The sequence below is a fragment of the Salvelinus alpinus genome, chromosome 4 (assembly GCF_045679555.1).
Source record: "Salvelinus alpinus chromosome 4, SLU_Salpinus.1, whole genome shotgun sequence".
Lineage (NCBI taxonomy): Eukaryota > Metazoa > Chordata > Actinopteri > Salmoniformes > Salmonidae > Salvelinus > Salvelinus alpinus.
The window spans coordinates 90,462,337-90,488,638 of NC_092089.1; positions in this window are offsets into that span (position 1 = coordinate 90,462,337).

Here is a 26,302-nt window from a genome sequence, read left to right on the forward strand (position 1 = left end):
TCATACCATCTATTAGAAACCAACTGTCCACCTGGCCTACAGGATCTGGGTCATCATACCATCTAATAGAAACCAACTGGCCTACAGGATCTGGGTCATCATACCATCTATTAGAAACCACCTGGCCTACAGGATCTGGGTCATCATACCATCTATTAGAAACCAACTGGCCACCTGGCCTACAGGATCTGGGTCATCATACCATCTATTAAAAAACCAACTCTCCACCTGGCCTACAGGATCTGGGTCATCATACCATCTATTAGAAACCAACTGGCCTACAGGATCTGGGTCATCATACCATCTATTAGAAACCAACTGTCCACCTGGCCTACAGGATCTGGGTCATCATACCATCTATTAAAAACCAACTGGCACCTGGCCTACAGGATCTGGGTCATCATACCATCTATTAGAAACCAACTGGCCACCTGGCCTACAGGATCTGGGTCATCATACCATCTATTAGAAACCAACTGTTCACCTGGCCTACAGGATCTGGGTCATCATACCATCTATTAGAAACCAACTGTCCACCTGGCCTACAGGATCTGGGTCATCATACCATCTATAAGAAACCAACTGGCCTACAGGATCTGGGTCATCATACCATCTATTAGAAGCCACCTGGCCTACAGGATCTGGGTCATCATACCATCTATTAGTAACCAACTGTCGACCTGGCCTAGAGGATCTGGGTCATCATACCATTTATTAGAAACCAACTGTCCACCTGGCCTACAGAATCTGGGTCATCATACCATCTATTAGAAACCACCTGTCCACCTGGCCTACAGGATCTGGGTCATCATACCATCTATTAGAAACCAACTGTCCACCTGGCCTACAGGATCTGGGTCATCATACCATCTATTAGAAACCACCTGGCCTACAGGATCTGGGTCATCATACCATCTATTAGAAATCACCTGGCCTACAGGATCTGGGTCATCATACCATCTATTAGAAACCAACTGTCTACCTGGCCTACAGGATCTGGGTCATCATACCATCTATTAAAAACCAACTAGCACCTGGCCTACAGGATCTGGGTCATCATACCATCTATTAGAAACCAACTGTCCACCTGGCCTACAGGATCTGGGTCATCATACCATCTAATAGAAACCAACTGGCCTACAGGATCTGGGTCATCATACCATCTATTAGAAAACACCTGGCCTACAGGATCTGGGTCATCATACCATCTATTAGAAACCAACTGGCCACCTGGCCTACAGGATCTGGGTCATCATACCATCTATTAAAAAACCAACTCTCTACCTGGCCTACAGGATCTGGGTCATCATACCATCTATTAGAAACCAACTGGCCTACAGGATCTGGGTCATCATACCATCTATTAAAAACCAACTGGCACCTGGCCTACAGGATCTGGGTCATCATACCATCTATTAGAAACCAACTGGCCACCTGGCCTACAGGATCTGGGTCATCATACCATCTATTAGAAACCAACTGTTCACCTGGCCTACAGGATCTGGGTCATCATACCATCTATTAGAAACCAACTGTCCACCTGGCCTACAGGATCTGGGTCATCATACCATCTATTAGAAACCACCTGACCACCTGGCCTACAGGATCTGGGTCATCATACCATCTATTAGAAACCACGTCTCCACCTGGCCTACAGGATCTGGGTCATCATACCATCTATTAGAAACCACCTGGCCTACAGGATCTGGGTCATCATACCATCTATTAGAAACCAACTGTCCACCTGGCCTACAGGATCTGGGTCATCATACCATCTATTAGAAACCAACTGGCCTACAGGATCTGGGTCATCATACCATCTATTAGAAACCAACTGGCCTACAGGATCTGGGTCATCATACCATCTATTAGAAACCACCTATCCACCTGGCCTACAGGATCTGGGTCATCATACCATCTATTAGAAACCAACTATCTTCCTGGCCTACAGGATCTGGGTCATCATACCATCTATTAGAAACCACCTGGCCTACAGGATCTGGGTCATCATACCATCTATTAGAATCCACCTGGCCTACAGGATCTGGGTCATCATACCATCTATAAGAAACCAACTGTCCACCTGGCCTACAGGATCTGGGTCATCATACCATCTATTAGAAACCAACTGCCCACCTGGCCTACAGGATCTGGGTCATCATACCATCTATTAGAAACCACCTGGCCACCTGGCCTACAGGATCTGGGTCATCATACCATCTATTAGAAACCAACTGTCCACCTGGCCTACAGGATCTGGGTCATCATACCATCTATTAGAAACCAACTGGCCTACAGGATCTGGGTCATCATACCATCTATTAGAAACAACCTGGCCTACAGGATCTGGGTCATCATACCATCTATTAGAAACCAACTGTCCACCTGGCCTACAGGATCTGGGTGATCATACCATCTATTAGAAACCACCTGGCCTACAGGATCTGGGTCATCATACCATCTATTAGAAACCACCTGACCTACAGGATCTGGGTCATCATACCATCTATTAGAAACCAACTGTCAACCTGGCCTACAGGATCTGGGTCATCATACCATCTATTAGAAACCACCTGACCTACAGGATCTGGGTCATCATACCATCTATAAGAAACCAACTGTCCACCTGGCCTACAGGATCTGGGTCTTCATACCATCTATTAGAAACCAACTGTCCACCTGGCCTACAGGATCTGGGTCATCATACCATCTATTAGAAACCAACTGTTCACCTGGCCTACAGGATCTGGGTCATCATACCATCTATTAGAAACCAACTGGCCACCTGGCCTACAGGATCTGGGTCATCATACCATCTATTAGAAACCAGCTGGCCTACAGGATCTGGGTCATCATACCATCTATTAGAATCCACATGGCCTACAGGATCTGGGTCATCATACCATCTATTAGAAACCAGCTGGCCTACAGGATCTGGGTCATCATACCATCTGTTAGAATCCACATGGCCTACAGGATCTGGGTCATCATACCATCTATTAGAAACCACCTGGCCACCTGGCCTACAGGATCTGGGTCATCATACCATCTATTAGAAACCAACTGTCCACCTGGCCTACAGGATCTGGGTCATCATACCATCTATTAGAAACTACCTGTCTACCTGGCCTACAGGATCTGGGTCATCATACCATCTATTAGAAACCAGCTGTCCACCTGGCCTACAGGATCTGGGTCATCATACCATCTATTAGAAACCAACTGGCCACCTGGCCTACAGGATCTGGGTCATCATACCATCTATTAGAAACCAACTGGCCTGCAGGATCTGGGTCATCATACCATCTATTAGAAACCAACTGGCCACCTGGCCTACAGGATCTGGGTCATCATACCATCTATTAAAAACCAACTGGCACCTGGCCTACAGGATCTGGGTCATCATACCATCTATTAGAAACCAACTGTCCACCTGGCCTACAGGATCTGGGTCATCATACCATCTATTAGAGACCAACTGGCCTACAGGATCTGGGTCATCATACCATCTATTAGAAACCACCTGGCCTACAGGATCTGGGTCATCATACCATCTATTAGAAACTACCTGTCCACCTGGCCTACAGGATCTGGGTCATCATACCATCTATTAGAAACCACCTGTCCACCTGGCCTACAGGATCTGGTTCATCATACCATCTATTAGAAACCAACTGTCTACCTGGCCTACATGATCTGGGTCATCATACCATCTATTAGAAACCACCTGGCCTACAGGATCATGGTCATCATACCATCTATTAGAAACCACCTGTACACCTGGCCTACAGGATCTGGGTCATCATACCATCTATTAGAAACCACCTGTCCACCTGGCCTACAGGATCTGGTTCATCATACCATCTATTAGAAACCAACTGGCCACCTGGCCTACAGGATCTGGGTCATCATACTATCTATTAGAAACCAACTATCCACCTGGCCTACAGGATCTGGGTCATCATACAATCTATTAGAAACAACCTGGCCTACAGGATCTGGGTCATCATACCATCTATTAGAAACCAACTGTCCACCTGGCCTACAGGATCTGGGTCATCATACCATCTATTAGAAAACACCTGGCCTACAGGATCTGGTTCATCAGACCATCTATTAGAAACCACCTGGCCTACAGGATCTGGGTCATCATACCATCTATTAGAAACGACCTGGCCTACAGGATCTGGGTCATCATACCATCTATTAGAAGCCACCTGGCCTACAGGATCTGGGTCATCATACCATCTATTAGAAACCAACTTCTCACCTGGCCTACAGGATCTAGGTCATCATACCATCTATTAGAAACCACCTGGCCTACAGGATCTGGGTCATCATACCATCTATTAGAAACCACCTGACCACCTGGCCTACAGGATCTGGGTCATTATACCATCTATTAGAAACCACCTGACCACCTGGCCTACAGGATCTGGATCATCAGGCGTTTTAAACACAATTTTGGTGCGGTGGCAGAGCCTCTCACGGCCCTAACCCATCAAGTCCCAGAACCGTTTTTGCTGGACCCCCAAGGCAGACAGCTCTCTGAATGCCCTCAAGGGACGTTTTCACCTCCAGACCCATCTTCGTCAATCCTGATCCTACCCGTCCCTTCGTTGTTAGAGGTGGATGCCTCGGAGACCAGAGCATGGAGCGGTCCTTTCACAGCGGAACGAGGGGGACAAGAAACTGCAACCATGTGCTTTTCTCACCAAGCGGTTCTCGCCAAGCGGTTCTCGCCAGCGGTTCTCACCAAGCAGTTCTCACCAGCAGTTCTCGCCAGCGGTTCTCGCCAAGCGGTTCTCGCCAAGAGGTTCTCGCCAAGCGGTTCTCGCCAAGCGGTTCTCACCAGCGGTTCTCACCAAGCGGTTCTCGCCAAGCGGTTCTCGCCAAGCGGTTCTCGCCAAGCGGTTCTCGCCAGCGGTTCCCGCCAGCGGTTCTCACAATGCTGCAGCATCGTTCATCTTCACAGTGGGAATCCAGTTAACATGGGTGTCTTGATAGAGGTCACCTGGTGAACCTACATGTCCTCTTTCAGGCCAGACGGATGTCAAATTAACGTCAGATTTGACTTTTTTGTCGGTTAGGAAAATTTACGCAGCAGGTTAGGATAATTAAAGTAGCAGGTTAGGAGACTTAGGTTAAAGTTAGGAAAAGGGTTAGCTCAACTGAGAAAAAAATTTAATAAATAAAAACATTTGACATTAATTTGAAGAAAGAAAAAAGAGCTGGATCACTTTTATCCCCTTTTCATAAGCCTCGATTAGGTTGTTTTTATTGATCAGTCGTCAGTGTCCGCACAGTAGGCCCAGGATACCGTCATATTAAACTGACAGATTTTAATAGGGATTTTGATATTATGCGAATTAGATTCCAGCGGGGAGTGCGGACATCAAACTTAGGGGGTTATAATAAAAAAAAAGATTATGCTAATGTCTCCAGTCATATAAAGTGTAGTATCATTTGTCCCATAAAGACAGAAACGTCTCTGACCTGCCTTTGCCTACTCCCTTCGCTATAATAAATATCAGAGCGCTACCATCTGGTCTCGCCTCGTGTCCTTGTACAACTCCTGACAGTCGGTGTGTTCTTCAAAACACAGTGGTCAACTCCTTCCAGTCAGTGCGTTGTTCACAAATGTTGAAACAAAAGGTATTTAAATATCTGTTGACAAACATGGTAGTGATTGACAGTCAAGATGGATGACTAATCTGTTACTCTTTAATCAGAAAGAGTACCTTTATTATCCCTTTCATGGTCCCCCCCCGCCCCCTCTTTCTGTTGTGCTTAAAACTCAGACACAACAAACACAACGGAGGCTTTTGAAGACAGTAATTTATCAATTTCAGATGCACAATATGATGCTAAATGAATGATTTCCAAAGAGCTGAGTAAATGCTAAATGAATAGCATTAGCAGGCAGTCAAGATAGACGCCCGAAAGCAGAACGCTGTGCTGTACGGTGTCTCTCACTTCACTGTGATGATACATACCAAGTTGTGACAGTTAAATCCCTGTGTAAAGCATGTCTGCTGTGAAGGCCTGTTATTTCCACGACCAGAGGGTCTGTCCTTCACAGGAACATGAGCAGCCCTGACACTGCTGCTTATCAACGTCCAGACTGACTGATCTCTCTGTACAGGCAGCACCACACGGCAGCCACTCTCTCTGATACACACACACACACACACACACACACACACACACACACACACACACACACACACACACACACACACACACACACACACACACACACACACACACACACACACACACACACACACACACACACACACACATCTGCAGCAGTGAAGCACAGTGAAACGAGACCAACAACACTACATCGCCTCCGGCTACTCTGTTTGTAACCATTTCCCTAAAATCCATCCATTTGCTGTGACAGCAGGCGTACACGGTCCATTCTGACGGACGGGTGCTGAAAGCGTTGGTAGAATAGCTGGTCATGTAGCGAGGTGTGATTACCTCACAGCGAGGTACTTCTCTGCACACTAACACTGCAGGCTACCAGCTACCAGACAGGCCTTTGTCCCAAATGGCACCCTATTCCCTTTAAAAAGGTACTACTACACCCTACGGGCCCTGGTCAAAAGTAGTGCACTATATAGACAACAGTGTGCTTTTTATTGCGACGCAGCTCTACGACAGGGTTCATTTGACTGCCAGCAGACATCTTGTTTTCCAGGCAGGCTGTGTACTTACAGACATGCTTCATTTATGTGTACTCTAAAAACACATACGATATACACATGAAAAACACGTGCAATACATTATTAACACGTGTGAAATACATTACTTACACGTTTGAAATACATTACTTACACGGGTGAAATACATTACTAACACATGTGAAATACATTACAAACACGTGTGAAATACATTACTAACACGTGTGAAATACTTTACAAACACGTGTGAAATACTTTACAAACACGTGTGAAATACATTACTAACACGTGTGAAATACATTACTAACACGTGTGAAATACATTACTAACACGTGTGGAATACATTACTAACACGTGTGAAATACATTACTAACACATGTGAAATACATTACTAACACATGTGAAATACATTACTAACACATGTGAAATACATTACTAACACGTGTGAAATACATTACTAACACATGTGAAATACATTACTAACACATGTGAAATACATTAGCAACACGTGTGAAATACTTTTCTAACACGCGTGAAATACATTACTAACACGTGTGAAATACTTTACAAACACATGTGAAATACAATACCAACATGTGTGAAATACATTACTAACACGTGAAATACATTACTAACACGTGAAATACATTACTAACACATGTGCAATACGTTACTAAAATGTGAAATACATTACTAACACGGGTGAAATACATTACTAACACATGTGAAATACATTACTAACACATGTGAAATACATTACTAACACATGTGAAATACATTACAAACACGTGTGAAATACATTACTAACACGTGTGAAATACTTTACAAACACATGTGAAATACATTACTAACACGTGTGAAATACATTACTAACACGTGTGAAATACATTACTAACACATGTGAAATACATTACTAACACATGTGAAATACATTACTAACACGTGTGAAATACATTACTAACACGTGTGAAATACATTACTAACACATGTGAAACACATTACTAACACATGTGAAATACATTACTAACACATGTGAAATACATTACTAACACATGCGAAATACATTAGCAACACGTGTGAAATACTTTTCTAACACGTGTGAAATACTTTTCTAACACGCGTGAAATACATTACCAACATGTGTGAAATACATTACTAACACATGTGAAATACATTACTAACACATGCGAAATACATTAGCAACACATGTGAAATACTTTTCTAACACGTGTGAAATACTTTTCTAACACGCGTGAAATACATTACCAACATGTGTGAAATACATTACTAACACATGTGAAATACATTACTAACACATGCGAAATACATTAGCAACACGTGTGAAATACTTTTCTAACACGCGTGAAATACATTACTAACACGTGTGAAATACTTTACAAACACATGTGAAATACATTACCAACACGTGTGAAATACATTACTAACACGTGAAATACATTACTAAAACATGTGCAATACGTTACTAACATGTGAAATACTTTACAAACACGTGTGAAATACATTACTAACACGTGTGAAATACATTACTAACACGCGTGAAATACATTACTAACACATGTGAAATACATTACTAACACATGTGAAATACATTACTTACACGGGTGAAATACATTACTAACACATGTGAAATACATTACAAACACGTGTGAAATACATTACTAACACGTGTGAAATACTTTACAAACACGTGTGAAATACTTTACAAACACGTGTGAAATACATTACTAACACGTGTGAAATACATTACTAACACGTGTGAAATACATTACTAACACGTGTGGAATACATTACTAACACGTGTGAAATACATTACTAACACATGTGAAATACATTACTAACACATGTGAAATACATTACTAACACATGTGAAATACATTACTAACACGTGTGAAATACATTACTAACACATGTGAAATACATTACTAACACATGTGAAATACATTAGCAACACGTGTGAAATACTTTTCTAACACGCGTGAAATACATTACTAACACGTGTGAAATACTTTACAAACACATGTGAAATACAATACCAACATGTGTGAAATACATTACTAACACGTGAAATACATTACTAACACGTGAAATACATTACTAACACATGTGCAATACGTTACTAAAATGTGAAATACATTACTAACACGGGTGAAATACATTACTAACACATGTGAAATACATTACTAACACATGTGAAATACATTACTAACACATGTGAAATACATTACAAACACGTGTGAAATACATTACTAACACGTGTGAAATACTTTACAAACACATGTGAAATACATTACTAACACGTGTGAAATACATTACTAACACGTGTGAAATACATTACTAACACATGTGAAATACATTACTAACACATGTGAAATACATTACTAACACGTGTGAAATACATTACTAACACGTGTGAAATACATTACTAACACATGTGAAACACATTACTAACACATGTGAAATACATTACTAACACATGTGAAATACATTACTAACACATGCGAAATACATTAGCAACACGTGTGAAATACTTTTCTAACACGTGTGAAATACTTTTCTAACACGCGTGAAATACATTACCAACATGTGTGAAATACATTACTAACACATGTGAAATACATTACTAACACATGCGAAATACATTAGCAACACATGTGAAATACTTTTCTAACACGTGTGAAATACTTTTCTAACACGCGTGAAATACATTACCAACATGTGTGAAATACATTACTAACACATGTGAAATACATTACTAACACATGCGAAATACATTAGCAACACGTGTGAAATACTTTTCTAACACGCGTGAAATACATTACTAACACGTGTGAAATACTTTACAAACACATGTGAAATACATTACCAACACGTGTGAAATACATTACTAACACGTGAAATACATTACTAAAACATGTGCAATACGTTACTAACATGTGAAATACTTTACAAACACGTGTGAAATACATTACTAACACGTGTGAAATACATTACTAACACGTGTGAAATACATTACTAACACGTGTGGAATACATTACTAACACGTGTGAAATACATTACTAACACATGTGAAATACATTACTAACACATGTGAAATACATTACTAACACATGCGAAATACATTACTAACACATGTGAAATACATTAGCAACACGTGTGAAATACTTTTCTAACACGCGTGAAATACATTACTAACACGTGTGAAATACTTTACAAACACATGTGAAATACATTACCAACACGTGTGAAATACATTACTAACACGTGTAATACATTACTAACACATGTGCAATACGTTACTAACATGTGAAATACATTACTAACACGTGTGAAATACTTTTCTAACACGTGAAATACATTACTAACACATGTGAAATACATTAGTGGATTTGTTGTTTAGATTTGGTGCTTTTTAAATATTTTATTTATCTGTTATTGTTGTTAAAATATTGAGAGTTACAGTCTAGATTTTACCTAATAATGTACCATTATAGTAGCTATTAATACAATTCCTGACTAAATACATCCTTAAAATAAAATTCCAGAGTAAATATATGCTTATTATAAAGTACCTGACTAAAAACATCGTTAAAATATATTTTTGCAGAATTCTGCATGCAGAGTCTCAATTTGGTGTTTGTCCCATTTTGTGAATTCTTGGTTGGTGAGCGGACCCCAGACCTCACAACCATAAAGGGCAATAACTGATTAAAGTATTTTTAGCCAGATCCTAATTGGTATGTCGAATTTTATGTTATTTTTGATGGCGTAAAATGCCCTTCTTGCCTTGTCTCTCAGATCATTCACAGCTTTGTGGAAGTTACCTGTGGCGCTGATGTTTAGGCCGAGGTATGTATAGTTTTTTTGTGTGCTGTAGGGCAACAGTGTCTAGATGGAATTTGTATGTGTTGCCATGGCGACTGGACCCTTTTTGGAACACCATTATATTGGTCTTACTGAGGTCTGACAGGGCCCAGGTCTGACAGAATCTGTACAGAAGATCTAGGTGCTGCTGTAGGCCCTCCTTGGTTGTGGACAGAAGCACCAGATCATCAGCAAACAGTAGACATTTGACTTCAGATTCTAGCAGGGTGAGGCCGGGTGCTGCAGACTTTTCTAGTGCCCTCGCCAATTCGTTGATATATATGTTGAAGAGGGTGGGGCTTAAGCTGCATCCCTGTCTTACCCCATGGCCCTGTGGGAAGAAACGTGTGTATTTTCTAGCCTATTTTAACCGCACACTTGTTGTTTGTGTACATGGATTTTATAATGTCGTATGTTTTTCACTCAGCACCACTTTCCATCAATTTGTATTGCAGAGCCTCATGCCAAATTGAGTCAAAGGCTTTTTGGAAATCAACAAAGCATGAGAAGACTTTGCCTTTGTTTTGGTTTGTTTGTTTGTCAATTAGGGTGTGCAGGGTGAATACGTGGTCTGTCGTACGATGATTTGGTAAAAAGCCAATTTGACATTTGCTCAATACATTGTTTTGAGGAAATGTACGAGTCTGCTGTTAATGATAATGCAGAGGATTTTCCCAAGGTTGTTATTGGGGTCAAATTTGTCTCCACTTTTGTGGATATCAGTCCTTGGTTCCAAAAATTGGGTAAGATGCCAGCTAAGGATGTCGTTAAAGAGTTTTAGTATAGCCAATTGGAATTTGTTGTCTGTGTATTTGATCATTTCATTGAGGATACCATCAACACCACATGCCTTTTTGGGTTGGAGGGTTTTTATTTTGTCCTGTAGTTCATTCAATGTAATTGGAGAATCCAGTGGGTTCTGGTAGTCTTTAATAGTTGATTCTAAGATTTGTATTTTATCATGTATATGTTTTTGCTGTTTGTTCTTAGTTATAGAGCCAAAAAGATTGGAGAAATGGTTTATCCATACATCTCCATTTTGGATAGATAATTCTTTGTGTTGTTTGTTTGGTGTTTTCCAATTTTCCCAGAAGTGGTTCGAGTCTATGGATTCTTCAATTACATTGAGCTGATTTCTGACGTGCTGTTCCTTCTTTTTCCGTAGTGTTTTTCTGTATTGTTTTAGTGATTCACCATAGTGAAGGCCTAGACTCAGGTTTTCTGGGTCTCTTATGTTTTTGGTTGGACAGGTTTCTCAATTTCTTTCTTAGGTTTATGCATTCTTCGTCGAACCATTTGTCATTGTTGTTAATTTGCTTCAGTTTTCTGTTTGACATTTTTAGATTTGATAGGGAGCTGAGAGGTGAAATATATTGTTAAGATTTTCTACTGCCAAATTTACACCTTCACTATTACAGTGAAATGTTTTGTTCAGGAAGATGTCTAAAAGGGATTGAATTTGTTGTTGCCTAATTGTTTTTTGGTTGGTTTCCACACTACATTCCTTTCATCTATAGCATTTCTTAATATTATTCAGTTCCTTTGGCTTTGATGCCTCATGATTGAGTTTTGCTCTGTTCAAGTAGACTGTGATTTTGCTGTGATCTGATAGGGGTGTCAGTGGGCTGACTGTGAACGCTCTGAGAGACTCTGGGTTGAGGTCAGTGATAAAGTAGTCTACAGTACTACTGCCAATAGATGAGCTATAGGTGTAACTACCATAGGAGTCCCCTCGAAGCCTACCATTGACTATGTACATACCGAGCGTGCGACAGAGCTGCAGGAGTTGTGACCTGTTTTTGTTGTCATAGTTGTGCCTAGGGGGGCATATGGGGGAGGGAATGCTGTCACCTTCAGGCAGGTGGTTGTTCCCCTGTGTGCTGAGGGTGTTAGATTCTTGTCCAGTTCTGGCATTCATGTCACCACAGACTAGTACATGTCCCTGGGGCTGGAAATGATTGATTTCCCCCTCCAGGATGGAGAAGCTGTCTTCATTAAAGTATGGGGATTCTAGTGGGGAGATATAGGTAGCACACAGGAGGACATTTTTCTCTGTTAAGATCATATACTTTAGAATTTCTAGCCAAATGTAAAATGTTCCTGTTTTGACAAATGTAATAGAGTTGTCTGCTCTATACCAAATTCACAAACCCCCTGAGTCCCTTCCCTGTTTCACACCTGGTAGTTTGGTGAATGGGACTACCAGCTCTCTGTAACCTAGAGGGCAACCAGTGGGTCCGTCTCCTCTATACCACCCACCTGGTAGTTTGGTGGATGGGACTACAAGCTCTCTGTAACCTAGAGGGCAACCAGTGGGTCCGTCTCCTCTATACCAGGTTTCACACCTGGTAGTTTGGTGGATGGGACTACCAGCTCTCTGTAACCTAGAGGGCAACCAGTGGGTCCGTCTCCTCTATACCACCCACCTGGTAGTTTGGTGGATGTGAATACCAGCTCTCTGTAACCTAGAGGGCAACCAGTGGGTCCGTCTCCTCTATACCACCCACCTGGTAGTTTGGTGGATGGGACTACCAGCTCTCTGTAACCTAGAGGGCAACCAGTGGGTCCGTCTCCTCTATACCATGTTTCTTGTAGGTTGACAATGTCTGTATTTCCGATATCTTTGATGAAGTCCAGGTTCCTGCTCTTTAGTCCAAAGGCAGATGACCTCAGGCCTTGGATATTCCAGGATGAGATAGTGAAGGCTTTGTGTTCCATAAAGTGTCCAATGTGGTTGGTCGTGTGGTTTGGCCTCAGACCAGTAAGTGTGAGCAGAACCTGCTGAGCATCTGGTACATGCCATTGGCTTGGTCTAGCGTAAGAGTGTGGGTTGGGCCTGTTTGCTTGCTCACGGCCTGAGCGTATGTGTGATTTCCATGTTGAGGCCTTCTTTGCGGGGGGCCTCTCTGTCTCTCTCTCTGACTGACTCTGACTCTCTCGCTCTTTCTCTCTTTCTCTCTCTCTCTCTCTCTCTCTGTCTCTCTCTCTCTCTAGCTGCCTGGCAGACTGAGCTTGGGCCCAGCCCATTGTACTTCCATCCAAACACTCAAATGAAATTAAACACAGACAGCATATAATTTCACAAACTACCCAAATCTAGCGTTGGTACACACTCTGAAGGCATTCACAATAAGCAAAACGAAGACATATTTTTTCAGTGATTAGTCAGTGATTACTGCTACTACTAGAAATTCTGACATGTTCTTTTTTATTCTATCACCCATAAAAATGTGTTCTTCAAGGTCTTGATCTTGGGGCCCCGCAGAGTATAACTGGAAGCTTTGATTACTTGGATCGACTGTTGTTGTTTTGTTTCAGTGCTAGGCTAGAACAAAACCATGGCAACCAAGTAGGTCCCCAGGGCCAGGGTTAAAAACCATGGCAACCACGTAGGTCTCCAGGACCAGGGTTAAAAACCATGGCAACCACGTAGGTCCCCAGGACCAGGGGTAAAAACCATGGCAACCACGTAGGTCCCCAGGACCAGGGGTAAAAACCATGGCAACCACGTAGGTCCCCAGGACCAGGGGTAAAAACCATGGCAACCACATAGGTCCCCAGGACCAGGGGTAAAAACCATGGCAACCACATAGGTCCCCAGGACCAGGGTTAAAAACCATGGCAACCACGTAGGTCTCCAGGACCAGGGTTAAAAACCATGGCAACCACGTAGGTCTCCAGGACCAGGGTTAAAAACCATGGCAACCACGTAGGTCTCCAGGACCAGGGTTAAAAACCATGGCAACCACGTAGGTCTCCAGGACCAGGGTTAAAAACCATGGCAACCAAGTAGGTCTCCAGGACCAGGGTTAAAAACCATGGCAAAATGGTCCAGACTAGCTTTTCTCTATGGGCTGTAATATGTCGTCTCAGTTAGTGTGAAACTGCCTTTTATTGTATTAGCAATTACATTAGAATACAATGCTACCTTTGCACCGGCTACTTTGTGTGTATGTGTGGGTGTGTGTGTTGATGTGTGTGTGATTACGGGTGTGTGTATATGTGTGTACTTGTATGTGTTTGTGTGTGTGTGAGAGTGTACTTGTATGTGTTTGTGTGTGAGAGTGTGAGAGTGTACTGTGTGTGTGTGTGTGTGTGTGTGTGTGTGTGTGTGTGTGTGTGTGTGTGTGTGTGTGTGTGTGTGTGTGTGTGTGTGTGTGTGTGTGTGTGTGTGTGTGTGTGTGTGTGTGTGTGTGTGTGTGTGTGTGTGTGTGTGTGTGTGTGTCAGGGCCACCATGTGTGTTAATCCACCATGTGTAAATAGAAGCCACAGGGAACTAATAGAGCTCCTCCACAAGGGACATGGAGCTGGGCAGTACACACACACACACACACACAAGGGACATGGAGCTGGGCAGTACACACACACACAAGGGACAAGGAGCTGGGCAGTACACACACACACCTCCACAAGGGACATGGAGCTGGGCAGTACACACACACACACACACACACACACACACACACACACACACACACACACACACACACACACACACACACACACACACACACACACACACACACACACACACACACACACACACACACACACACACACACACACACACACACACACCTACAGTACATCCAGTCCTGCTATAACAGTCCATTTGCACTAAACCCATTGCCACTAATAGAAAAACCAGGGAGATTGATGAGTATTAAGGAATGAATCAGGTGGCATAACGAATCAAACCACATGATGAGTATTAAGGAATGAATCAGGTGGCATAACGAATCAAACCACATGATGAGTATTAAGGAATGAATCAGGTGGCATAACGAATCAAACCACATGATGAGTATTAAGGAATGAGTCAGGTGGAATAACGAATCAAACCATATAATGAGTATTAAGGAATGAGTCAGGTGGAATAACGAATCAAACCACATAATGAGTATTAAGGAACGAGTCAGGTGGAATAACGAATCAAACCACATAATGAGTATTAAGGAATGAATCAGGTGGCATAACGAATCAAACCACATGATGAGTATTAAGGAACGAGTCAGGTGGCATACCGAATCAAACCACATAATGAGTATTAAGGAACGAGTCAGGTGGAATAACGAATCAAACCACATAATGAGTATTAAGGAATGAGTCAGGTGGAATAACGAATCAAACCACATAATGAGTATTAAGGAATGAGTCAGGTGGAATAACGAATCAAACCACATAATGAGTATTAAGGAATGAATCAGGTGGCATAACGAATCAAACCACATAATGAGTATTAAGAAATGAATCAGGTGGCATAACGAATCAAACCACACGATGAGTATTAAGGAATGAATCAGGTGGCATAACGAATCAAACCACATGATGAGTATTAAGGAATGAATCAGGTGGCATAACGAATCAAACCACATGATGAGTATTAAGGAATGAATCAGGTGGCATAACGAATCAAACCACATGGTGATTATTGAGAATAGCCTTCCACACGTTGGTTCCTGAGTCAATAGTTCACACACAAGAACACTTGTCTTGATGACCAATACAATAGGGACCTATCTGAATCGGTCCAATATAAACTATTGGGGCAACTGGGGTGGTGAACTACTGCCGTTTACCACCCCAGTTGCCAAACGTTCGAGAACGTTGCCGAAAGAAGGGAATAGGGTGCCATAGGGCTCTGGTCAAATGTAGTGCACCAAATAGGGAATAGGGTGCCATAGGGCTCTGGTCAAATGTAGTGCACCAAATAGGGAATATGGTGCCATAGGGCTCTGGTCAAAAGTAGTGCACTAGGGGCCTCCCGGGTGGCGCAGTGGTCTAAGGCACTGCATCACAGTGTTAGCTGTGCCACCAGAAATTCTGGGTTTGAGCCCAGGCTCTGTCGCAGCCGGCCTTCGACCGGGAGGCCCATGGGGCGGTGCACAATCGGCCTAGCGTCGTCTGGGTTAGGGAGGGTTTGGCCGGTAGGGAAGTCCTTGTCCCATCGCACACTAGCGACTCCTGCGGCGGGACGGGCGCAGTGCACGCTGACACATTGGTGCGGCTGGCTTCCGGGTTGGAGGCGCGCTGTGTTAAGAAGCAGTGTGGTTGGGTTGTGTTTCAGAGGACGCATGGCTCTCGACCTTCACCTCTCCCGAGTCCGTACGGGAGTTGTAGCGATGAGACAAGACAGTAATTACTAACAATTGGATACCACGAAATTGGGGAGAAAAAGGTGGTAAAATAATGAAAAAGAAATTTAAAAAATGAAAAAAAGTAGTACACTAAATAGGGAATAGGGTGCCATAGGGCTCTGGTCAAAAGTAGTGCACTAAATAGGGAATAGGGTGCTATAGGGCTCTAGTCAAAAGTAGTGCACTGAATAGGGTGCCATTAGGAACGCAACCTTAATATCCTGTACAGACATCAGACGATTATCTTATTGGCTGACGCTAACTTACAGTAGACACAGCAGCCAGATCTGTATACTGGTGTATGAAAGAAATCTATCACTTTATAAAAAGGTTTTAAATGGGTTTGATGATCAATGAAATTCAAAAAGCTTCCGATTGATTGAACAGCCATGATGACAGGACAGCACAGGACACAGCATCTCCAGGAGAGGAGCTGATTAGCCGATAAACACGGGAATAAAGAAACCCATTCTGAACCTGATGCCAAGACTCTCATATTAATATAATGTATGTTGGGCTTAATTGGCATATGGAAGTATGTTTGATCTGGGGATGAATAGCATGATAGGAACAGCTAGAGATGTAAGAACTATGGGTCTTTAAGTCTGACATCTGTGTGTTGTTTTTAATTGGCCAGCCCCGTTATTTTGGTTGGAGAATATTGTCATAGGATTTCTGCCAAAACCATCAAATGAAAACCATGATGTGTGTCAACAAAACAGGAGCTGCTGGTTTCTACCTCATTCTGCCATCTGGGTAAGGTTTTCATAGGCCTGCACATTATCTTATGTTGGAGAATATCTTAGTTCATCAAGCCAAAAGCAGGCGGTGCTTTAGCCTAGTTAGTTAGTGAGTCTGGTTTCTACTCACAGGTTGGAGAATATCTTAGTTCATAGAGCAGGCGGTGCTGTAGCCTAGTTAGTTAGTGAGTCTGGTTTCTACTCACAGGTTGGAGAATATCTTAGTTCATAAAGCAGGGGGTGCTGTAGCCTAGTTAGTTAGTGAGTCTGTTTTCTACTCACAGATTGGAGAATATCTTAGTTCATAGAGCAGGCGGTGCTTTAGCCTAGTTAGTTAGTGAGTCTGGTTTCCACTCACAGGTTGGAGAATATCTTAGTTCATAGAGCAGGCGGTGCTGTAGGCTAGTTAGTTAGTGAGTCTGGTTTCCACTCACAGGTTGGAGAATATCTTAGTTCATAGAGCAGGCGGTGCTGTAGCCTAGTTAGTTAGTGAGTCTGGTTTCCACTCACAGGTTGGAGAATATCTTAGTTCATAGAGCAGGCGGTGCTGTAGCCTAGTTAGTTAGTGAGTCTGGTTTCCACTCACAGGTTGGAGAATATCTTAGTTCATAGAGCAGGCGGTGCTGTAGCCTAGTTAGTTAGTGAGTCTGGTTTCCACTCACAGGTTGGAGAATATCTTAGTAGAGCAGGCGGTGCTGTAGCCTAGTTAGTTAGTGAGTCTGGTTTCCATTACTCATCAGCACTCTGGGTCTGGAGTTGCCTTCCAAATGGCAGCTTATTCCCTTGGTCGTCCACTACTTTTAACCAGGTTCAACCAGGGCTCTGGTCAAAGTAGTGTACTACATAGGGAATAGGGTGCCGTTTGAGATGTACATTTGGCTCTTTCTCTGACTAAGCTAAGGTGGTTGCTGGTCCCACAATGTTAGCAGTAAGAGCCGGACCTTCCTTTGCATATTCATCCTCAAGGCTTACCTCACCTGTAATGACACACTTGGAAATCTGAGCACGTCTAGGCTTGCGGCCAAAGCATGATCGATTTGTCTCTCCAGCTATCTCCACACTACAGCAATCAAATTCCACATTTTAGGGAATGGGTTGTACCTGACTAGAATTTATGATGACTTCTAGAGATTCTGGCTGGAAGGAGAGAGTGAGTCAGAGAGAGTGAGTCAGAGAGAGAGAAAGTCAGAGAGAGAGAGAGTCAGAGAGAGAGAGAGAGTCAGAGAGAGAGAGAGAGAGTCAGAGAGAGAGAGAGAGAGAGAGAGTCAGAGAGAGAGAGAGTCAGAGAGTGAGAGAGAGAGTCAGAGAGTGAGAGAGAGAGTCAGAGAGTGAGAGAGAGTCAGAGAGAGAGAGAGAGAGTCAGAGAGTGAGAGAGAGAGTCAGAGAGAGAGAGAGAGAGAGAGTCAGAGAGAGAGAGTCAGCGAGAGGGGACAGGTGGAGTCGGGAAGAGGTTTCCATTAAACATTTTTATGCGCATAAAGTTGGATAAAAAAATGGCGCGACAGGCCTGACGGAACCAAATGTCGACCAAACAAAATATACAAGGACAAGATGGGATCCTTCTGTGGCGGTAAAATGATTTATGCAAGAAATCTCGGTGGTAACACTTTTATGCAACAAAAAAATGATATAATAACCATCATATCGAAGCAAATTTGGAGTGATGCTGTGTGGTCCTCCCGCTACGACTCGGAAACCACGCAGTTTATTAAGGAACAGATTAAATAAATGATGGTGAACTTCACAGGGTGGTGAAAAGAGCAAGGAGATGAGATTAATCCTCTTTTTCCAATAAATATGGAGGGTCTTATTCTGGTGACATGATGATCGATGCTTGGCTGCCGTATGACAAATAAAAATGATCTCGCTATTTTGTCCGTAATAATCTCATCATGTGGGCTATACCCACACTGTATCTGCTAGCTGTAGGCTAGAGATCACTTGCCAGTAACAGAATGGGCACACTCGCTATATAACGCAATAGTTTTTGTAAGAAAACCATCAGCAGAGTTGAAAATGCAATTGAAACCCATTTAACTTTGTGGGAATTTAACCACGAAAGGACGATGTCCTCCTGTAATGGTGATGTATTGTAAAGTAGGACAGTCTCCTGTAATGGTGATGTATTGTAAAGTAGAACAGTCTCCTGTAATGGTGATGTATTGTAAAGTAGGACAGTCTCCTGTAATGGTGATGTATTGTAAAGTAGAACAGTCTCCTGTCATGGTGATGTAAAGTAGAACAGTCTCCTGTAATGCATTCGCCATCCCACATGGAACCCTATTCGCCATCCCAAATGGATGGAACCCTATTCGCCATCCCACATGGATGGAACCCTATTCACCATCCAAATGGAACCCTATTCGCCATCCCAAATGGATGGAACCCTATTCACCATCCACATGGAACCCTATTCGCCATCCACATGGAACCCTATTCGCCATCCCACATGGAACCCTATTCGCCATCCCAAATGGATGGAACCCTATTCGCCATCCCACATGGAACCCTATTCACCATCCCAAATGGATGGAACCCTATTCACCATCCCAAATGGATGGAACCCTATTCACCATCCCAAATGGATGGAACCCTATTCACCATCCCAAATGGATGGAACCCTATTCACCATCCCAAATGGATGGAACCCTATTCACCATCCCAAATGGATGGAACCCTATTCACCATCCCAAATGGATGGAACCCTATTCGCCATCCCAAATGGATGGAACCCTATTCACCATCCCACATGGAACCCTATTCGACATCCCAAATGGATGGAACCCTATTCACCATCCCAAATGGATGGAACCCTATTCACCATCCCAAATGGATGGAACCCTATTCACCATCCCAAATGGATGGAACCCTATTCGCCATCCCAAATGGATGGAACCCTATTCACCATCCCACATGGAACCCTATTCGACATCCCAAATGGATGGAACCCTATTCACCATCCACATGGAACCCTATTCACCATCCACATGGAACCCTATTCACCATCCACATGGAACCCTATTCCCCATCCCAAATGGAAACCTATTCACCATCCTACATGGAACCCTATTCACCATCCACATGGAACCCTATTCGCCATCCCACATAGAACCCTATTCACCATCCCACATAGAACCCTATTCACCATCCCACATAGAACCCTATTCGCCATCCACATGGAACCCTATTCGCCATCCCACATGGAACCCTATTCACCATCCACATGGAACCCTATTCACCATCCCACATAGAACCCTATTCACCATCCCACATAGAACCCTATTCACCATCCCACATAGAACCCTATTCACCATCCCAAATAGAACCCTATTCACCATCCCACTTGGAACCCTATTCACCATCCACATGGAACCCTATTCACCATCCCACATAGAACCCTATTCGCCATCCACATGGAACCCTATTCGCCATCCCACATGGAACCCTATTCACCATCCACATGGAACCCTATTCACCATCCCACATAGAACCCTATTCACCATCCCACATAGAACCCTATTCACCATCCCACATAGAACCCTATTCACCATCCCACATAGAACCCTATTCACCATCCCACATAGAACCCTATTCACCATCCCACATAGAACCCTATTCACCATCCCACATGGAACCCTATTCACCATCCCACATAGAACCCTATTCACCATCCCACATAGAACCCTATTCACCATCCCACATAGAACCCTATTCACCATCCCACATAGAACCCTATTCACCATCCCACATAGAACCCTATTCACCATCCCACATAGAACCCTATTCACCATCCCACATAGAACCCTGTTCACCATCTTTGACTAAGCACAAGTATTTCTCTACACTCGCATTAACATCTGCTAACCAGGTGTATGTGACCAATATAATTTGATTTGATTTCTACACCATATTGAGATGAGGTGCTTGAAGTGATTTTAATCTTTAACATTGTTTCGGCTCCCTTCAGGGTTTTTCAAAAAGATAATTACTACTGAGAAAGCCCCGTCTTGTACAATACACACACACACACACACACACAGTAGTTGAATATAGCAGTTAGAGAGATTTTAAATGAGCTGCATCTTTTGGTTACCCTCAGATGACTGACTATGCTCATGTACCTGGCAGGAGAGGTAGAGGTAGAGCCTCTCTCTCTGTATCGCTGCTATGTACCTGGCAGGAGAGGTAGAGGTAGAGCCTCTCTCTCTGTATCGCTGCTATGTACCTGGCAGGAGAGGTAGAGGTAGAGCCTCTCTCTCTGTATCGCTGCCATGTACCTGGCAGGAGAGGTAGAGGTAGAGCCTCTCTCTCTGTATCGCTGCTATGTACCTGGCAGGAGAGGTAGAGGTAGAGCCTCTCTCTCTGTATCGCTGCTATGTACCTGGCAGGAGAGGTAGAGGTAGAGCCTCTCTCTCTGTATCGCTGCTATGTACCTGGCAGGAGAGGTAGAGGTAGAGCCTCTCTCTCTGTATCGCTGCCATGTACCTGGCAGGAGAGGTAGAGGTAGAGCCTCTCTCTCTGTATCGCTGCTATGTACCTGGCAGGAGAGGTAGAGGTAGAGCCTCTCTCTCTGTATCGCTGCTATGTACCTGGCAGGAGAGGTAGAGGTAGAGCCTCTCTCTCTGTATCGCTGCTATGTACCTGGCAGGAGAGGTAGAGGTAGAGCCTCTCTCTCTGTATCGCTGCTATGTACCTGGCAGGAGAGGTAGAGGTAGAGCCTCTCTCTCTGTATCGCTGCTATGTACCTGGCAGGAGAGGTAGAGGTAGAGCCTCTCTCTCTGTATCGCTGCTATGTACCTGGCAGGAGAGGTAGAGGTAGAGCCTCTCTCTCTGTATCGCTGCTATGTACCTGGCAGGAGAGGTAGAGGTAGAGCCTCTCTCTCTGTATCGCTGCTATGTACCTGGCAGGAGAGGTAGAGGTAGAGCCTCTCTCTCTGTATCGCTGCTATGTACCTGGCAGGAGAGGTAGAGGTAGAGCCTCTCTCTCTGTATCGCTGCTATAACTGCTATGACAGGACATTACGTGTGTTCCAATATGTGGCCTGTTATGACAACATGGACTGAAAGTCAAGTGAGTCCGTGGACGGTGCTGTAGTGCATTCTGGGACTGTTCTCTCCCTCTGGCTCTACCTCAAGGGAGTTCCCTCTCTTCCTCCTCTCTCTCTCTCAACCCCCCTCCATCTCTCTCCAGCCTCTCCCTCACTCTCTTCCCCAGGGGTTCTCTCTCTCATAGTTGGTTGAGTCTCCCTCCTCCCACAGGGGGTTCAAGTGCAACTGCTGGTTCATATTTTTTGTGGTGGGTGGGGGAGGGGTCGAGGTGAGGAGGAGGATTATTTAAGATACGGTTTGAAGAGGTAGGGTTTCAGATGTTTTCGGAAGTTGGGCTGGGACGCTGCTGTCCTAGCTTCATGGGGAAGCTGGTTCCACCATTGGGGTGCCAGGACAGAGAAGAGCTTGGACTGGGCTGAGCTGCCCTTCCGTAGGGGTGGGAGGGCCAAGAGACCTGAGGTGGCAGAACGGAGTGCTCGGGTTGGCGTCTTGTAGTGGATGTGAGCTTCGAATGGAAATCAGTGGAGTTTGCAGAAGAGCGGGGTGACATGAGCGATCTTGGGAAGGTTGGAAACCAGGCAGGCTGCAGCATTCTGGATAGGTAGCAGGGGTTTGATGGCACAAGGTGGAAGCCCAGGCAACAGCGAGTTTCAGGAGTCCAGACGGGAGAAGACAAGTGCCTGGATTAAGACCTGCAGTTTCTCCATGGTGTCCCCCTCTCTCCTCTCTCCTCTCTCCAGCTTGGCTCCCTCTCTTTCCCAGGGTTTCTGTCCCCCTCTCTCCATCCCTCTCTCCTCTATCCAGCTTGCCTCCCTCTCTTCCCCAGTGTTTCTGTCCCCCTCTCTCCTCTATCCTCTATCCTCTCCTCTCTCCTCTATCCCTGTCTCCTCTCTCCTCTCTCCTCTATCCCTGTCTCCTCTCTCCTCTATCCCTGTCTCCTCTCTCCTCTATCCCTGTCTCCTCTCTCCTCTATCCCTGTCTCCTCTCTCCTCTCTCCTCTATCCCTGTCTCCTCTCTCCCTCTTGCCTCCCTCTCGTCCCCAGTGTTTCTGTCCCCCACAGTTGGCTAGGCCTGGTCATCCACTCCCCTGCATTCCCTTCCCCCCTCTCCCTTCCCCGCCTCTCCTTCTCCCGTCCCCGCCTCTCCTTCTCCCTCCCTCGTCTCTCTCTCTCTCTCCCCCTCAAGGTTTGTCCTCCCCCAGGGGTCCTGTCCTCCACAGTTGGTAAGGGTGTGTCCCCAGCGACCTCCTTCTTTAGGGGGATCCAGTCGACTGAACAATCTAAAATTACATCCGAGTTGCCGAACTGTAATCACAGATGTCTGTTTTATGTTGGCAGTACCCACACCTCTCTCTCCTTATCTCTCCCCGTCTCTCCCTGTCTCTCTGCCTCCCTCACTCTGTCTCCCTCACTCTCTGTCTCTCTCTCCCTCACTCTCTGTCTCTCTCTCCCTCACTCTCTGTCTCTCCCTCACTCTCTGTCTCTCCCTCACTCTCTGTCTCTCCCTCACTCTCTGTCTCTCCCTCACTCTCTTTCTCCCATTACTGTATCATTCAGGGCCTCAAGTACACGTGATACTGCTGTGCTCTCATTCTTTAAACGGTTTATGTAATTATTTCATTATTTCATCACTGGTAAAAGTTAAATCAGCATGTTTAGCTAGTATACAGAAATGACACCTCATTTGCATATGGACTGACACGTCAGATTTTCTGGCCTATCCAGACACAGGATCGATTGCCTTCCGGAATGTGAACCTCGCAGCTTCCTCATACAATACAGCATATGAAACGGGAGAGCCCAGCGAAAGCAGAAAAAGCAGCAGCATCTCGCTGTGATGTTCTCAGATGGATTTAGAGCTCTCAACATTTCTCTTGGTCACAGAGGGTATATTCCGTCAGAAGATTGTCTGTCGTCAGTTAAATTAAAATGGTGCCAATTTTGTACTGTCATTAAATATGATCGTATAAATTTTACTGTTAAGGTGAAATATTATAGTAAGTCGTTTATTCATTTGATTGAAATCCTTTCTAAATATAGTAACAATCATTTTGCTTTTGTTGAATAGGAAAATAATATATGAATTGTCATATTGTCATCGTATTTGTATTGTATTCTTGAGCTTGTGTCATCAAAAGTGACTACATCTCAGCAATTTATAAGTATTTTTACCAGGAAGGTGCGATTTTAATCTTTCTGGGGGTATAAGAATTACTAGGTGTAATTGGCCTGTGTGTAGCTGGTGTAGAGAGTCAGGCGCAGGACAGCAGATATGAGTAATCAACGTATTTACTCAAGTAATAACAAATACAGCACAATATACCGAGCCTACAATAACGGACCGTATACAAGACAAACAATTACTCACAAACAAACATGGGGGAACAGAGGGTTAAATAATGATTAAGTAATTGGGGGATTGAAACCAGGTGGGTAAGACAAAGACAAAACAAATGGAAAATGAAAAGTGGATCGGCGATGGCTAGAAGGCCGGTGACGTCGACCGCCGCCCGAACAAGGAGAGGGACCGACTTCGGCGGAAGTCGTGACACTGGGTATTGTTTATGACCCTCTCATGATAAATAATTACTTTTGCGTGTGTCTATCTAAGAGGAAAGCTACATTTTGACATTTAAAACTATTCTCTCTCCTCACTCCTCTTGCTCTCGTAGTAATGTTTTGAACTGCAGATTTAACCACTACAGACATATCTGTCAAATCTTATTTTGAGGTTGACACATTTTTAGTTAGGATAAATCAGTCAGACATTTTTTAAGTGGAAATTACAAACTTTGGAAGCCTTTTAAAACCCTTGAATTCACTCCATTTTTTTTTTTGCGTTTCGTGCGGCGCAGGAACATTCTCCGTGACAACATGGTGATCAGATGACGAGAGTCCATCTGTATAAGTTAATGTCCATGTTCAGTATGATTACTATACTGTATACATGTACTGTGGTGTTTGCATCCAGACTGGCAGAAATGAATTAGCAACAGATCGCAACTTACTGGAGTGGGAGGGGGGGGGGGGTTGATTTGGGGAGGTTTGTGTGGTATTTATTGGGCACAGGAGAGGGTAGTGCGATTTATTTCCTGGTTAACAGTTGCTCTTTGGCATGTTTTAATATGTAATTTATTCCATCCCAGTCACATGTCCTCATCTGCCTGCAAGGGGTTTTAGTACTTCCCTTATGACCTACTACTGACCTATTACTGTACCACAGGTCAATATAGTCTACCAGTCTAACTATTACTGTACCACAGGTCAATATAGTCTACCAGTCTAACTATTACTGTACCACAGGTCAATATAGTCTACCAGTCTAACTATTACTGTACCACAGGTCAATATAGTCTACCAGTCTAACTATTACTGTACCACAGGTCAATATAGTCTACCAGTCTAACTATTACTGTACCACAGGTCAATATAGTCTACCAGTCTAACTATTACTGTACCACAGGTCAATATAGTCTACCAGTCTAACTATTACTGTACCACAGGTCAATATAGTCTACCAGTCTTTCTATCCTGACCTCTATCCACCACTCATATTGACAATATAGTCTACCAGTCTACCAGTCCGTCCTGTCCTCTATCCACCAATAGTAGTAGTTGGATCATTTGTCCAGATCTGCAAGTGGCCAATCATACCACAGATAAAAGCATTCAAAGTTGCATCAATATTCAATATGACTCAACAAATATAAAAAAGGAATATCTGAAAAGGCCGCGAACGGCCCAGTGAACACATAAAACACATCTCAGAAAGCTCCCCTATTGATGTTAAGGGACAATGCAA